Source organism: Schistocerca nitens, chromosome 1, assembly GCF_023898315.1.
Source record: "Schistocerca nitens isolate TAMUIC-IGC-003100 chromosome 1, iqSchNite1.1, whole genome shotgun sequence".
NCBI classification, from domain to species: domain Eukaryota; kingdom Metazoa; phylum Arthropoda; class Insecta; order Orthoptera; family Acrididae; genus Schistocerca; species Schistocerca nitens.
The window spans coordinates 1,015,265,232-1,015,282,498 of NC_064614.1; the positions used below are offsets into that span (position 1 = coordinate 1,015,265,232).

Here is a 17,267-nt window from a genome sequence, read left to right on the forward strand (position 1 = left end):
TTTGGTCAATTTTTATTTCCCATAGGTAGGAATTTTTGTTGAAACAGCATGCACTTAAATATGACTGACTCTTCACCTTCAAAATTTTCAGACATTCTTTCACTAATACAAATATAGAATCAGAAGAATGGAGGAGTGTATGCACAATTGTTACAAGATGTGAAAGATAATGTAAATGTTCTGGATGGAGACAAATAACAATAAAGAAACACAAGGTAATATTGGGTTCTGACTCCACAATATTTCATGAGCCGTTGGTAACAGTCAAAGGGAAAACCTAACTGCTAGAACCCTGCACATAATACTTGGATATTTGATGCGGCACAAGGTCTCTGGTGTGCTACACTTAAAATATTCTGTCAACAGCATCTGCATGGGCCAGCTACCAGAGGTCGCCTGATGTGGGCAACTTTACTTATGCACACAGCATGGCATCCGCCGTACCATCCACTGGCCTTCCACTACATAACTGTCATGCAGCAGGCACTCACCTTCATATTGCGTTCATACTTATAGTCAGCAACTTCTTGTATCAGAACCTGAATAGTTCTGTGTTTGTGTCCCCATTCTCAACTGTTATTCGATTGCATGTGGAAGAAGAATAAACTTTAGTTCATTGTTGGTGTGCTGTTGTTTGTGTCTTACAGCACTATACAATGAGTGTGGTGTTCACTTTTGTGTGCTTAGTCTATTTGGTTGTTCTTTCAGTTCATCTGTTGATGGAGGCTATGCTCCAACCTCTCCTTGAGGAGCAGCAGCAGCACTTATGGTTGCCATCATGAACTTGTCAGCCACAATGACTATGCAGGTTTCCATACTGCCAGCTTACCCATTATCCTGTCCCCCTTATGATGATGCAGTAGAAGACTGGAAGGTTTATGGGAAGTGACTTCAGCAACACATTATCGCTTTTGGTGTCAGTGAGCAAACATGGATGAGGCTCTGTTCCTTTCTCAAATTTCTCCTTGGATGTGTTCCTATGTTTAAAATTTTGTTTGGGCAGTTACAACATGTGAACTTGCTTTTGACTTTCAATTAGATAAGAAGCTTATTAACTTTTTTGACACTTTTATGTGATAATGCAGCGTGCTAAACTCATTCCAAACTGATATGTATTTTGAGCATTTTTAATTGCACTCCCTTTTCCTTCCATAGAGCTGTCTGAAAAAATAATTGATAAGAATTTAGGAAATACTCGGTTGTTACAATTAAAGTGTAGCTAGTCACAGAGGTCTAGTGTGGACTCTAATCATCATATGGCAGCAAAACTTCATAGATATTCTAACATGTTAATGTGGAAGAGGTTTACACAGGAGGGGAGTTTCAGTTTTGGCCACCAGGTGAAAATGTGAGGCTGTGAATGCAAGAAAGATAGGAATGGGACATGTGCAGAAAAGGAAAAACTAATTAGAAAGGCATAATATTGATTTTATTATTATTTGCTACTTATGCAATTTGTTCATTATGAGCATCGGAGACATTGACAAGATGCTGTGCAGTGCCAGATTTGCTCCTAGTTGCCAATATTGAAATAATTTTTTTCCCAGTGTAAATGAGCTCTGCATTAATGCATTAGCATATCTACTAAGTTTCGCTACAATGTGATAACTGCCCACATTGGATCTCTGGGAGTAGCTGCACTTTAATTACAACCACCTTATAGACGTAATGGAACAAAAAATTGAAACTAGGTACGTAATCAGAAATGTGACTGGAACAAGCTGGTAAACACAAGCAGGCACTTTATGTGCACCAGCCTAATCAGTTTTGTATCGTTTTGCCAAATACTACACTTCTGCTGGATGCGAAAAAGTCATGCCAACAAGCTTCATCTCAAGTTAAGTGATACAATGAGAATTATCACTGTCATGCTAAAACCCCTTACTTTGTCTGTTATCTAATATAGCGTCAGCAGATTTCAGACAACAATCAGTAGAGGACCAAGAATAGAATAATAAATTCAAAAGGGTAGTTCTTGAACATTCTCTGATTCAAAAAACTTTCTCGTATTCTACATACCAGGCTTAAATCCAAGAAGTCCTATGTAGTATCTTAACAGCATACCTGCTTTGTGTCCTTTAGAAGACCACTGAGGAGCTAAATGGACAGCCGGCCACTGTGGACGAGCGGTTCTATGCACTTCAGTCCAGAACCACGTGGCTGCTATGGTCGCAGGTTTGAATCCTGCCTTGGGCACGGATGTGTGTGATGTCCTTAGGTTAGTTAGGTTTAAGTAGTTCTAAGTCTAGGGGACTGATGACCTCAGATGTTGAGTCCCATAGTGCTTAGAGCCATTTGAACTATTTTTTTAGCTAAATGGACGTCATTACCATGACTGAACACAAATTGTTATAGCAGTTTAACGATAATCAAAAATAAATATTGAACAATAGAGTTTCTAACTACTGCCTTGCGTTTTTTAATGTGTTCCTTGACTCATTCCACATTGCTGGAAATTATCCTTAAATTACCTGAGAGTCTACAACCTTCTTGATGTAGTGATTGCTGTTGGATATCTGAAGTTCAGGACAGTTGAGATTACCTTGCATAGTTAGTGGCACCCCAGACTGTCACAATAGGGGTTTCTCAATTTTCCTGCTGGATGGTGCACTTTGGGAGATATCTCCACTTCTACCACACAGCATACTCAGTCCAGAATGTGGTCAATACTAAAGTAAGACTCTTGGAAAAGCAGATATATTCCAGAAAGATCCATACTATGTATTTCTGTATGTACTTGCATGCATCATGCTGATAAAGAATTATCTCAAAGACTACTTCATTGTGGTCACAGGGACCGGAGGACAGTCATACTAAGTTCGTGGAATGATTTTCCAGAATTAAAATATTTGGCTACTGTTCTTTCAAACCCCATTTACTTTATGAACAACATTTTTAAAATGAACATATCTGACAGAAATCTCATTCTGACATACAGATTTAATTTGTTGGAAGTGGTGTTCCAGAGCACACTCCACTGGTGAGTGAAAGCTTAATTCTGAAACTTCTAAGTTGTAGCTGAGCCACACCCCACTATACACTTCCTCACAGAATGGGGTATATGGAGAGTTCTGCAGTGTTTGATAAAGTAGAGAGAGGTACAGAAAGTCTGAAGCTTTGAGAGATGGAACATTACGCAGGCTTGCATGACCAAATTTGTAGATTATTTCATGTCAAAGGCAAAGTTGCAGATTTATTCCACCTGCCACACAGTTTTTATTCATCAAGGCACTGTTAAAACTTCATGCTGTTTGGAAAATATGTTACAGACTTTTTGCCTGAATTTATGTCTTCTTTCCAAACTGAGAACAATGATAAAATTAATGTAAAAAAGCGTATTTGCAGTTTGGATCATTAGTGTATAATTCTCTTAAATGTTTTGTTAGTTGTGAACTTTGGGGAATATGTTTACTGCCAAGAGTCTGAGAGATGACTCAGCTGATGTTTAGTTATCTGAATACCATAAGATTTTCACACCTTACCTTTTTATAGAATAGAAACTGACTTTGCCTACATTGTGAAGATTAAGAAGCTAGTGGCAGTTCCTGCTAAGTTTGTTGTTAAATCCAGGGCAACATGCTATCTCCGTCTTCTCTTAACAAGTAAATATAATATATTTTGAATAAGAAACACAAACTAGGTTTCTGCTTTTTCCTCACTAGCTCTTAAGTTTTCACTTTATTTCACTTGTCATGTGCCTGCTACATATTTAACTACTTCTGAATTATATACAAAATCCTCTTCTGACTAAATTTGTATGCTCATAGTCTGTTTCATAACTGTAACATTATTTATTATTAAATACAAATAAATACCAGACCAACTAATAAAACTGCTACAAGTACAGCTCACCGCTGCTTGCCTTAAGTGGCAACATTCCCAGTGCTGCCAAGAGTGTGCACTGTGTCAGCCTCTATCAATGGATAATGCAAGGTATTAAGTGAAAAGTAAAGATGGATGGAAGAGAGAGAAATGAAAATGGGATCCAAATGATATCCCATTTCTTTGAATCCTCATCATCTCTTTAGTCTATCCCTATTCTTGATCTTTGCAATCATATAAGAATGATCATTGTCTGATACGTCTATCTTCAGAGACAGTATCCAATACCAGGCTTTACCTAATGTATGCCCTCTCTCTTTCTCTCTCTCACTAATGGTGGAAAATCCATGATGGAATGATGACAGTATTATGAAAAGGATAGATTGCTAATCATCATATTGCAGAGTTGTTGATTCACAGATTGGCACAACAAAAAGATTGTTAAATGAGTAAGCTTTCAGAGCCAAAAAGCCTTCTGTTGAATTAAACAAAACTCTCTCTCTCTCTCTCTCTCTCTCTCTCTCTCTCTCTCTCTCTCTCTCTCTCTCTCTTCATGTAAACTCAACTCAGCCACACACAACCAGTCTCTGATTGCTGAGGCCAGACTGTGAGCAGTTGTGCATGATGGGAGAAATAATCTGGGTGATGGGGGTAGGGAACAGGCTAGGGTGGGTATATGAATTGTGGTTTACTTGTCTCATAATGTACATTATCTAAAGCATTTGATTCAGGTACAGGAGAGACGTCAAAATTGAGGTAAAATTTCACCATTAATATAGAACAGCTGATGTTAACATACAGCATCATGATAATGATACAATTTTGTTATGTATACGCATAATAAAATCTAAAATTTAATTACCCATTGCTTAAATCATTTCATCCTCTATGAATTCTTCTACTGAATAGTAGCATATCTCCCACAGAATCTGCCGTAGCATTGTTTTTAAAACTTCTGGCTTCATATTAAATGTATTTTTGCCCATTAATTTGATACATATTGTCATCCCCAAATACTGGACTCCATTCAGGAGGATGACGGTTCAATCCCGCGTTCGGCTATCCCGATTTAGGTTTTCCGTGATTTCCCTAAATCGCTCCAGGCAAATGCCGGGATGGTTCCTTTCAAAGGGCACAGCCAACTTCCTTCCCCATCCTTCCCTAATCCGATGAGACCGATGACCTCGCTGTCTGGCCTCCTTCCCCAAAACAACCCAACCCCAACCCAAATACTGTGGAGTCCGTGCATATATTTTCAACTGATTTGTGGGTAGCACAAAATTATTTTTATTTTTTGTGTTATATATGTGGTTAAAATGATTCTCCACAAATAATTTTTGTCTGCTGTGTAGGAAGATTATAATTTCATAAATGTATGTGGAGGAGACAGTTAGGACTTGTAGTTTCCAAAATAATGGGCTACAAGACTCTGTTTGCTGTGCAGTACAGATGTATCTGACAATTTTCTTCTGCAGTTTCAGTATTCAAAATACATTACTGGAACTTCACTAGAAAATTATACCATATCTAATAACAGATTCAAAATAACTATGATAAGCAATTTTTTGTGTACTTAAGTCAGTGGAATTTGCTAGTATTTGCATTGCATATGCAAAACTGCTTAGTTTATTTGTTAGGAAGTCAATATGTGTATTCCAGCTTATGTTCTTGTCTACATTTAGTCCCAGGAATTTGACCATGTTCTGGTTTTGAAATGAACAGTTCAGTTTCAACCCATTTAACTGGAACCAGTTTTCTAAGGTATCTAGTGTGCTTATGATGGAGCTCAGAATTTTTTCTACATAGTCATCTTCAATTAAAACAGAAGTATCACCTGCAAACAGAACTGATGGGAATTTGTATTTAAGGGTAAGTCATTTACATAGAATTGGAACTGGACTGACCTCAAAATTGAGCCTGGAGACTGTACTCCATTTACAATAATAATTCACTGCATTTGAGGTGATAGTTACCCTTTGTTTTCTTTTGTGTAAGTGTGGAGTGAGACAATTTAGAGCATTGTACTTAATCTCATATTTGTCTAATTTGTAGATAATTAAGTCATTGCTCACAGAGTCAAATGCTTTTGTGAGATCACAGAAAGTAACTGCAACTTTACTCCTCTGAGCCAATGAATTGCATATCTTTTCATTAAAGTTATTCATTGTGTCCAGAGTGTTTTTTTTCCTGGTTGAAATACACTTTGGTTACTTATAATAGTATCATTTTTTACAATAAAATTTTTGATCTGGTTTGCAGCTATTTCCTCTAACACTTTTGACAGAACTGGAAGAATAGAAATAGGACAATAGTTTCCCATGTCTTCCCTCGACCTTTTCTTGAACAGAGGTCTGACTCTGGTATACTTCAAAATGCCAGGAAAGCATCCCTGTTAAAAAAATTGGTTGAATATTTTAGTTAGGGGAGGTGCTTTGTCACACACTGTTTTAATAACTTTAGTGGGTATCCCATCCCACCCAGCAGAGCTCTTACTTTTTAATGATAGTATAACATTTTCCACATCCTTTAGTGTGACTTTTTTACAATCAATACTCAGATTCTTGGTGGAGTCCAAAGGAATTTATATTACTCTGCTACATCGCCATCTGACTTTGCCACATTTACGAATAATTCATTTGAACACACTGATATTTGAGCTGGGTTTACAATAAAGCTATTGTCTATTTCAAACCTAAATATTTCATCACTGCTAACTCTAGCATGTAATGCTGATTTGACAATGGACCACACAGCTTTTGTTTTATGTTTTGCAATTAATTTATTGTTTGCGACTTGTTTGGCTACCTTCACAACTTTTTTTAAAACATAACTTTATAATGACAAACATACTCAGTAAAATGTCTGTTTTGTTATTATATTTTAGTTCACTGTGGAGTTCCGTCTTCCTGGCACTAGAAATTTTTATTCCCTGAGTTATCCATTTAAGTTTATTAGTCATTTTGTTAAATGTGATTCTAATTAGAAAAGTTTCATTAAAAATTTCAAGAAAGCTACTTAAAAATTGTTAAAGTTATTACTAATGGAAATACAGCTGTTATAAGGCCATTCAACCTCCCAACTTATTTCAATGTAATTGAATTTTTTTCATTGAAGTTCCTTTTTGTATGGCTTTTGTTACATGAAACTCTTTTGTTAATTATATAATTAATATTATCAATATAATTAGCTGACTGTTCATTTAATCTAGTGGGTTGCATGAAGATTATTTTGAAGCTAATGTTTTCTTTTTAAGTCAGTGAATTTGGACACGCCATTGCTTTCAAGTATGATATTAATTACTGAAGTCAGCAGCTATTACTACCTTTTTCCTTTTTCCTTTACTGAGCTTTTCAAGCAGGCAATGAAATTTCACCAGAAAAGCTTCACTTGTAGCCTTCTCTGGTACTCTATAAATAGAAACTACTATAACTTTTAGTCCCCTCAACTCGATTCAGCACTTTCAAATATACACTCTTCATTCAAATGATTAAAATCATTTCTTATTTCATATTTTATATCAGGATGAGTAATTATGCAAGAACCCCTATGTGATTTCTCTCACCTACAAAAGCTGTTGCTAATTCGAAATTTTCAATTTTATTAAGAATTTTAATATTGTCACATGTAAGCCAATGTTCATTGAGGCAAATAATTTTGATATTTCTACATTCAGATAGAATAATTTGTAATTTGTCCACTTTACAACTTTTGTTTGAAAAGTCAGCACTTACACTATTTATATTCAAGCACATTATGTAGGGATATTCTTTGCTACGAGGGCGGTTCAGAAAGTAACCTCCGATTGGTCACAGTGCGGGTTGTGGGGGGAGTAGCGACGCCATCTGTGCGTTCACGCACTCAACAGGTCAGTCGGCATCAAGCCGTGGTCGAGTGAACGTTGTACCTGCGCTAGTTTAGTTTTTGTGGCAGTTTGAAATGTGTGCTGCAATAGAAAACCCCGCCAAATGTGAAGTGCGTGCTGTCATAAGGTTTTTTACAGCCAAAGGATATGCTGCAGCAGCTATTCATCGTGAGCTTTGTGCCGTGTACGGACCAAGAGTTACGAGTGAAGGAGTTGTCCGTGAATGGGTACGTTTATTTAAAAGTGGACGAGAAAACGTTCATGATGAAGAGAGGAGTGGTAGACCATCATTGGTGACTGACGAACTTGTTCAGACAGTTGATGCAAAAGTTCGTGAAAATCGACGTTTCTCAATGTCGGAGTTGTCTACTGGTTTTCCACAGATTTCTAAGACTCTCTTGTACGAGATAGTGACAGCAAGATTGGGTTACCGTAAATTCTGTGCACGATGGGTGCCCAAAATTCTTACCGACCACCACAAAACTCAAAGAATGGCCTCTGCATTAGACTTTCTGTCACGTTATGAGGACAAAGGAGAACCATTGTTAAACAGAATCGTGACCGGTGACGAAACCTGGATTAAGTACGTGAACTCTGAGACAAAAGAACAATCAAAGATGTGGGCACATTCAAATTCGCCTACCAAACCAAGAAAAGCCTCGCAAGATTTTTCTGCCAGAAAACTGATGGCAACGGTGTTTTGGGATGCCAAAGGGGTGTTGTTGGTTGAATTCATGGAACGTGGTACGACCATTAATCAAGACGTGGACTGTGAAACAATAAAATAGTTACGACGGGCTATACAGAACAAACGCCGTGGTATGCTGACTTCCGGTATCGTTTTTTGCACGATAACGCCCGTCCTCACTCTGCTCGCAGAACAACGGCCCTTCTTGAGTCCTTCAAGTGGGACGTTATCAACCATCCACCTTACAGCCCAGACCTGGCGCCAAGTGATTATCACCTCTTCATGCATTTGAAGAAATGGCTTGGGTCACAGCGGTTTGATGACGACGAAGAGCTCAAAGATGCGGTTACAGGCTGGCTCCAGGCACAAGTGGGTGATTTTTATGCAGAAGGAATTTCAAAGCTTGTGAAGAGATACGATAAGTGCCTCAATCTTTATGGAGACTATGTAGAAAAATAGTGCAAAGATGTAGTTGTAAGATGCATATATTAAAATATTTTTATTTAACTTGGTGTATTTTTTTAAATCAACCGGAGATTACTTTCTGAACGGCCCTCGTATTTATGGTTTCAAGCATACTCTTTCTTCCGTACCATTCTGGACTTGCTGTTTTCATTATGTTCCTGACATTTCTCAAAAGTTTCCCCCATTTTTCAGAATTTTACATACATCAACAAAGATTTTTCTACGAATTTTGGATCCTACCCTACTTAAATGAAGATCATCTTTACCCAACCATATAGTGCTTAAGAAATTATTTGTATTCATGAACACAGCTTCTAGATTGTTACAGTTTTCATTTACATCATTATTTATTCTCTCTATATTCGATTACTGACTGATCTTCTGTAGATAATACCACTCACTATGATTCTAGACATTTTGTACAGGTTACTGGCAGATCAAATTAAATTTCTTGGGGAGGGATAGCAGGGCAGGGGTGGGGGATGGTAAAGTACTGCTTGTGGGTGCACACAGGGACAAAGTGGAGAGAGGGTAGGGCAGTTAGATGCAGTCAGTTGATTAAATATGGGGAGGGGGGGGGGGGAGGGGATGGAGAGTGGGAAAGGAGAGAAGTAAAAATACTGTGAGTGTGTAGGTGGAATAGAGGGCTGTGTAGCATTGGACTGGGAGCATGGAAGGGGATAGTTGGATGAAGGACAATGACTATTGAAGGTTGTGGCCAGGTGAATTACAGGACCATAGGATATATGGCACTGAGAGTTCCCTTCTGCGCAATTCAGAATAGCTGCACGTTACTGTCCCCCCCACACCTAACCTGCTATCTCCCTCCTCCACACCCCAGCCTCCCCCCCCCCCTCCCGTCCCCCAGATTACTTCTTACCATGCATAGCTGCTTGTTGCAGTCTGGCCTTGGCAGCCAAGGGCTGTGGTCATGTGCATGTGAGTTGTGTGTGTGAATGTGTGTATGTATGTTGTCTACCTTGGAAGAAAGTCTTTTGGCTGAATGCTTACTCATTTTACAGTCTATTTTCTGTGCCTGTCTGCAACTCAACATCTCCACTATATGGTGAGAAGCAATCTATCCTTTTCATAATGTTATCTCTCTCTCTGATTGCGTGCACTTATCATGATGCCAACTGAGGAGCTACTAGAGTGAGAAGTAGTGGCTCAAAGGATTAAAAAACTGACAATGAACAGGATAGTGGTGTGCTGACCCCATGGCCCTTCCCATCCAAATGATACCACTGGTAGACAAAGAAACAGTAGCCAATCAGTATTGAAAGGCCTGTAAGGGCCAGTATGTGGAGCTGGTTATGTCATGAGACTATCAGATAACTAAGTGTGGGAACAGCCTGCAATTCATTTTGTTGAACGCCACTGTAAAATCCCTCTCTAATGTCATCTGCTCCAGTGTAGAGCTCTGCATATTAGATTACATGCGTCATGATTTATAATGCACAAAGTAGAAAGCACTGAAATGAAATAAATTGTTTTTCTGTGGCTTACTACAATTTCTTGAGAGTTAAAATGATTCACTTGCTTCTCACATATTCTAAATTTAATTAGCACTTTCACCAATATTCTTTGAGTAATCATTGATCATTTGAAAAATTTGCATTACGGCCAACAAGAACACCTGAAAAATATTGCCATCTAGTTTATTTACCACAGGCAAACAAATGATTACGTATAAGTATTATTTTATTGTGGTTCTCTCCATGTTTATTAAATAAACTTAGAATTAATGTCTTAATCGGATCTGATAAATAGAACTATTCCAAACAAGGCAAGCTAGAATAAAATATTCCATAATATCCTTGCTACATTAAAGAGAGACCATCACATTCTTTTTGTGAGTATGTCTCCAAATCAGAATTAGAGAACTGAACTAAAGAAATGTTTTACAGCCTAGTTAACCAGTGATTTAAAATAAGACAAATGCCCTACATTGCCAGTACAATATTTCAGATCTTCACTTATATTACCGAGAATCCAGTGTAGGCTTTCATGACCCATGTGTATTTTCATTAAAAGTATTTGACTTGTTGTGGCTGATGTATAAAACAATTCACTGACATTCCATCCCCCTCTGTGGCAGACATCTACAGAGAGAGTGGTAGCTATTTGCTGATTAATTTCTGAAGATGCCTCTAACACATGGAGACCAAATTTCAATGAATAGTTTTACACATCAACCATGGCCTCTCAGCTCAGAAGTACTGAAGTACTTAGAATCATTGTAGTAAATTTGTTCTCCTTTCAAGAAATCATTAGAAAGTTGACAGTTAGGGAAAAAAGCATAAAAACTAAAACATCTGTTTGACTTTTATTTGTTTTTCTCTTGTTATGTATAAAATCACTTATTACAATACTCTTCCATATTTGTAAAAAGACAAAATAATGACAGTGAGGAATTTTATTAAAATGTATTGTGAACTGTTCAGCATAAACTGTTGTAGTAATAAAAATGCAGCAATTCATCAGGCGAGTAATTCTTGGGTATATCTCTCAAAAGTGATAACATTGTTTCTTTCTTATACACTTTCTTAAAATACAGGTGTTCACATTTGGTATATTACTTAATTTTTATATAGACATATATCATTTGCTTATTTAAATATAATAAATACTGATAGGTGCCAGATAAAATTCATTTTAAAAAGTCTGTTATGAAGGAAAAATCATATTTACTGTCATATAGGCCCACATGCTGTGTTTTATCCTGACAGTACAACTGTAAGTTTGATGTAACAGAAAGACACACCCATGATCCACAAGTCACTGGAAAAAAAATTAAGTGAAAATCAAGAACACTCTTGTTTTTTTTGCTAAGCTAACTAAAGATATCTTACAAAAGCTGGAATTCTCATTTTACACTATGTGACACTTCATTGTAAATCACATTTTGAAATGAAATGTGTTTGATTTTCCCATGTTCAGGTGAAGGCAACTGCAAGTGAAGTGGAAGACTGTGCACATCCGTCAGGTGCATTCATTTAGAAACAAAATAACACGAAAATTATTCAAAGTTATATTCAGTAGCACTGGTTGCATTTGTGGGTTACACAATATTATGTAACAGTGTTCATCCCCATTTTAAAATCTACGTAAGAATTTTTTCAACAATAGCTGTCACACCATAGTAGGCGTCCAGAATGGTAGGCAAGAGGGATCACTCATCCCCTCCTGGAATCGAGGGTACAGAATTCTCACACAGGCTGTTCATGGGAAAGCATGCCTATTCTTTGGCACAGTAGTGATTTCAGCATTGTCCTACATTCAAGTGAATGTGAAGATTTACAGAACATTGCCTAAGAAGTCCCCAAGATGTCCTGTCCCTTCCAACATATAGCCATTATTGGGCTCCAGAAATATGTCATTCCAGTATGCTGGCACCCTAATTTCGGTGCCTATACCTAGCATAAAATTAACATAGCTGCAATGTACATGCACAACATTCATACCCAATTACCACAAAGATGACCCCCTTCTCCTACTGCACATCTTAAACACAACAGTAGTTTATCATTTGACTGTGGCCAAGAAAGACCTGTCATTAGATGCTGATACCACATTCAGTCACACAACCACAGAGCGACTGTAGTAGACACTCAATGTTACGGTCTTGTTGTCTGTTGCTGTGTTTATCTTTAACTCATCTGTGGACTGAAATGCACCATTTGGAAGGAGAAAATACCATTTTCTGCAGCATAAGAGAGGAAACATTTAGAAAAGTCAAGATCAAAAAGATCTTCACTTTAAGAAGTGTGACCTTCTCAACCTCCCTAGCGGTGGAACACAGCATAACAGGTAGTCATAGTGCTACAAATTCAGAAGTCCAGTTGTGAATTAGCACAATACTGCATCAAGCTAGGGGACAAAGGTTATCTTGGTTCAGTCCTAAGCTGCTTAAAGTAGACTGTACTGGGAAATTTGTGACTGTTTTGGGAGGTTTCTTACATTCACTTCATCGAATGCTGGAACTGGGTTACACTTCATTCAAACCCACAGCTTTAAAATCATGTTTCATTAGACGTTTATTACATCAGTCAACTTCAAAAAATGAAAGGTATGAAAGTAATGCAGTAAATGCATTAACATGGCCAGATGTGAAGTTTTGTATGCAAACAAAGGTTCCTAAATTGAATAAACAAGGCAGTTTGTTGGTTATTTTTGCTAATAATCAGCAGGAGTTTCTCAAGTTTTCTGATATAAAACAATGGCCATCTTGCCCCCTCTTGCATAAATTTCTGTGGACACCCATGCACACAATACACTTTAGACCATATAGTATTTGTTACAGTTTACTTCACAGAAGTTATCTTTCTACCTATGTGAGCTAAGTTTTAAGAAAATATGGCACATCTTTTGTAAATGTTAAAAGATGTTTCTTGTTTTCATTTTTAGAGAGAAGCGGTGGGCACTGAAAGAAGGCTGGTGAAAAAGTGAGACTTAAGTGGAGAAGACAGTTATATATCACTAATAAAGTAAGGGATAATTAATAAAACTGAGTTAGTTTACACAAAATTAGTGTAATCTTAGAGAGATTCTAAAATCTCAGTACATATTTTTTGTGAGAGCTAAGCAGTTTCTGAATTAACAGTGTCTGTAATTCAGTGATCCCTATACTATCTGGATGAAGATTATTAGTCCCGCAGCATATAACTTACATGTGCTTGGAAATTCATGTCACCTGCAATGCCCACATGTTGTAGTTGGGCGGAAAGTTTCAATCAGGTTGTATGTGATTAAGGATTATTTACTTATTTCTGGTTACAAGCCTTATGTCTAGAACTCTAACAGGTACTTATTAGATCAGTACAAGATCACAATACTTCATTAGAAGATGGCTATATAACTAGAATAATTCCTTTATTCACATTAGCTACAAATTTAATACTCTCTTGTTGGTTTTGTCGCTGCAAATGGTAGCACAAAATTTAGTGCTTCAAACATATTTCATGACCATTTTATCTGTACTATGTATAATCTGCAAGAAATTAACAAGTGCTTTCAACACTATTCCCAAAACTCATTATCTAAGTGAGTACATGTAGCTTTGTTGCTAAATTAAATCACAGGTACTCTTGCCAAAATCTCAAAATTTAAGATCCTGTTGTGCAAAATAAGTTGTCACATTTGTAGTATGTAACAACATAAATGATTGGGGATAAAGGATCACTTCAGGTGCCAAGTTAAATAAAAATATATTTCACTTTAGACTGAGAAGTAGATGTGATGCATATTTTAATATCACTTTATACCTAATGGGTACCTACTGTGTTCTTAGCAATTTTTATAATCAATATTGGCGTATCTCAGCAAAGAATGCCAACTTTGTTCAAGAGGTGTCTACATTGCTTATGACCCATGATTTTATGAATTACAGATATTTAAAAGTTTGGCTCATACAGCACCAAATGCTTTGATTTCTATTGCATCTCATGCGATTGTTTTATATGATGATATATGAGTATAGCATAAGTGAAATAGAGGGAAATTTTTAATCAGCTTGACAATCTATAGATTACCATAAAGTTCTGAAATGATACAGCAGAACTACCATCATTTTTGCACTAGTTTTGAAACAGTTAATTTTGTTCTTCTCCAGGAATCTGAAACATCTGCTTTACTAGGTTCATGTGAGCACAAAATTGGGAAGAGTTTTCTTTTACATTTTGAAACACTTGGTGGCTGCCTTGTTGTCGTTAGCCACAAAACTAAGTACAACTGTGTTACACCAGCCTGCTCAGATGGCTGCAGTTCAACATCCAGCTTAGGGAGAGATCACTGCTGTAATTACAAAGAGGCATAATGACATCCAGAAATTAAGATACAGCAGATTATCAAACAATAAAACTTCAGTAGTAATGATAGCGAAGGTGTATAAAAATAAATATTTGTTATGTATTTTAATTAAGGCTGTTTTGGGAAACTGCAGAAAATATTTCAGCTATGCTGATTTCATCACTTAGCATATTTCTGTTATGATGATTACTTCATTAACCACCGTTTATTACAAATCTCCTGGTGCTTTTGTCCATATGTGGAACATCAGGTACTCATGTTTATTAGGCTTCCCTGTAAAATTTTACATCTGGTGTTACCTGCAACACACAACCATTTCTGTTATGTTGTTATTTGTTTCTAGTAGAATTTACATATCATAAAACACATTATATGACCTGCTATTTAAAATGTACACACTTCTTAGTCTGCAGGTATGATACAGCAAATATAATCCAAAAAACTACGAGGGTTGTTTTTTAAGTAAGGGCCGTTTTTATTTTTAAGAAAAGATACAAATACTTTTGTAAAAAAACTTTTATTTTCTGATTCTACACACTTTTACCTATTTTTCTACATAGTTGCCTTGTTTAGTTAAGCACTTGTCATACCGTACAACTAAGTTTTTAATTCCCTCTTCAAAGAATTCGGCCGCCTGCTCCGACAGCCAAGAGTTCACGGCCGCTTTCACTTCATAGTCGTCATTGAAGCGCTGCCCGCCAAGATGGTGTTTCAGGTACTGGAAAAGGTGAAAATCGCTAGGAGCAAGGTCGGGGCTGTATGGTGCATGGTCCAAAACTTCCCAGCCAAAAGAATCAATCAAATCCCGAGCAAAACTCCTTTTGTCAGCATGCCGCGCCTTTTGTTTTGAATTGCTCTGCGGAGCTTCTTTAGAGTTGCACAGTAGGCATCTGAGTTAATTGTCATTCCTCGTGGCATAAAGTCCACTAGCAAAACACCGCGCTGGTCCCAGAACACAGTTGCCATAATCTTGCGCTTTGACAGCGTCTGTTTGGCTTTGACCTTGACAGTTGAGGTTGTGTGTCGCCATTCCATCGATTGTCGCTTGCTTTCGGGAGTGATATGGGATACCCATGTTTCATCTCCAGTGACAATTTGACTCAACATGTCATCCCCTTCTTCCTCGTAACGAATCAAAAAGTCCAATGAAGTGGCAAATTTCTTCCCTTTGTGGTCCTCTGTGAGGAGTCTGGGTACGCACCGAGAACACAGTTTCTTAAAGTTTAGGTTTTCAGACTCAATTTTGTACAAAACCGATCTTGAAACTTGTGGAAATTCCAAAGAAAGAGTGGAAAGTGTGAATCTTCTGTCCTCATGAATCTTTGTTTCGACTGCAGCCACCAAATCATCAGTGATCACAGAGGGCCGGCCTGAGCATTCTTCGTCATGGACGTTTTGATGGCCATTTTTAAACTCTCTAATCCATTGATGCACTTTACCTTCACTCATTGCATTCACGACGATGAATTTCTGCAGCTGATAGGCTTCTTGCGGTCAAAAAACCTATCACTGACCGTATCTCGCATGCGGCGGGCGATTCAATAATCGTAAACATTATAAAGTAGCACAGCGATGCGTACACGTCAGCTACAGAGCTGCAACTTGCATCAGTGTGAACGGGAAGGATGCCAGCAAGTGGCGCGGTGGCTTGTTGCGGCGTCCGCGCGAACTACGGGACTATACGTGCGAACGGCCCTTACTTAAAAAACAACCCTCGTATATTGAAGTCATTTGTATAAACTTTGTTGAAATATAATAATATTTCTGCCAAGACTGTGTATTTTTGTTGTTTAAACCACTATTGTCATATTTTGGCTATACAGGGTGTTACAAAAAGGTACGGCCAAACTTTCAGGAAACATTCCTCACACACAAAGAAAGAAAATATGTTATGTGGACATGTGTCCAGAAATGCTTACTTTCCATGTTAGAGCTCATTTTATTACTTCTCTTCAAATCACATTAATCATGGAATGGAAACACATAGCAACAGAATGTACCAGCGTGACTTCAAACACTTTGTTACAGGAAATGTTCAAAATGTCCTCCGTTAGCAATGATACATGCATCCACCCTCTGTCACATGGAATCCCTGGTGCGCTGCTGCAGCCCTGGAGAATGGCGTATTGTATCACAGCCGTCCACAATACAAGCATGAAGAGTCTCTACATTTGGTACCGGTGTTGCGTAGACAAGAGCTTTTAAATGCCCCCATAAATGAAAGTCAAGAGGGTTGAGGTCAGGAGAGCATGGAGGCCATGGAATTGGTCCGCCTCTACCAATCTATTGGTCACCAAATCTGTTGTTGAGAAGCGTACGAACACTTCGACTGAAATGTGCAGGAGCTCCATCGTGCATGAACCACATGTCGTGTCGTACTTGTAAAGGCACATGTTCTAGCAGCACAGGTAGAGTATCCCATATGAAATCATGATAACGTGCTCCATTGAGCGTAGGTGGAAGAACATGGGACCCAATCAAGACATCACCAACAATGCCTGCCCAAACGTTCACAGAAAATCTGTGTTGATGACGTGATTGCACAATTGTGTGCGGATTCTCGTCAGCCCACACATGTTGATTGTGAAAATTTACAATTTGATCATGTTGGAATGAAGCCTC

At 37.8% G+C, this 17,267-nt stretch overlaps 1 protein-coding gene and 1 long non-coding RNA gene across 5 annotated transcripts in view; one reads left to right on the plus strand and one right to left on the minus strand.

Moving 5' to 3' along the window:
* The first annotated feature begins 231 nt into the window (after positions 1-231).
* LOC126196198 (uncharacterized) overlaps positions 232-17,267 on the plus strand; it is a 91,176-nt gene continuing 74,140 nt past the window's right edge. For 2 of the 4 annotated variants that reach the window (XR_007538746.1, XR_007538735.1), the window contains exons 1-2: positions 232-401; positions 13,245-13,324. This is a non-coding gene — a long non-coding RNA (uncharacterized LOC126196198). Of the gene's footprint in view, positions 402-845; positions 2,219-13,244; positions 13,325-17,267 lie in introns of those variants that run through there. The other 2 variants (XR_007538751.1, XR_007538740.1) reach the window with 2 other exon arrangements.
* Positions 11,182-17,267, minus strand: part of LOC126196166 (progestin and adipoQ receptor family member 4) — a 223,889-nt gene continuing 217,803 nt past the window's right edge. Inside the window, exon 6 of the mRNA XM_049934546.1 lies at positions 11,182-14,944. The gene's annotated coding sequence lies outside the window, so the exon portion shown is untranslated. The remainder of the gene's footprint in view (positions 14,945-17,267) is intronic.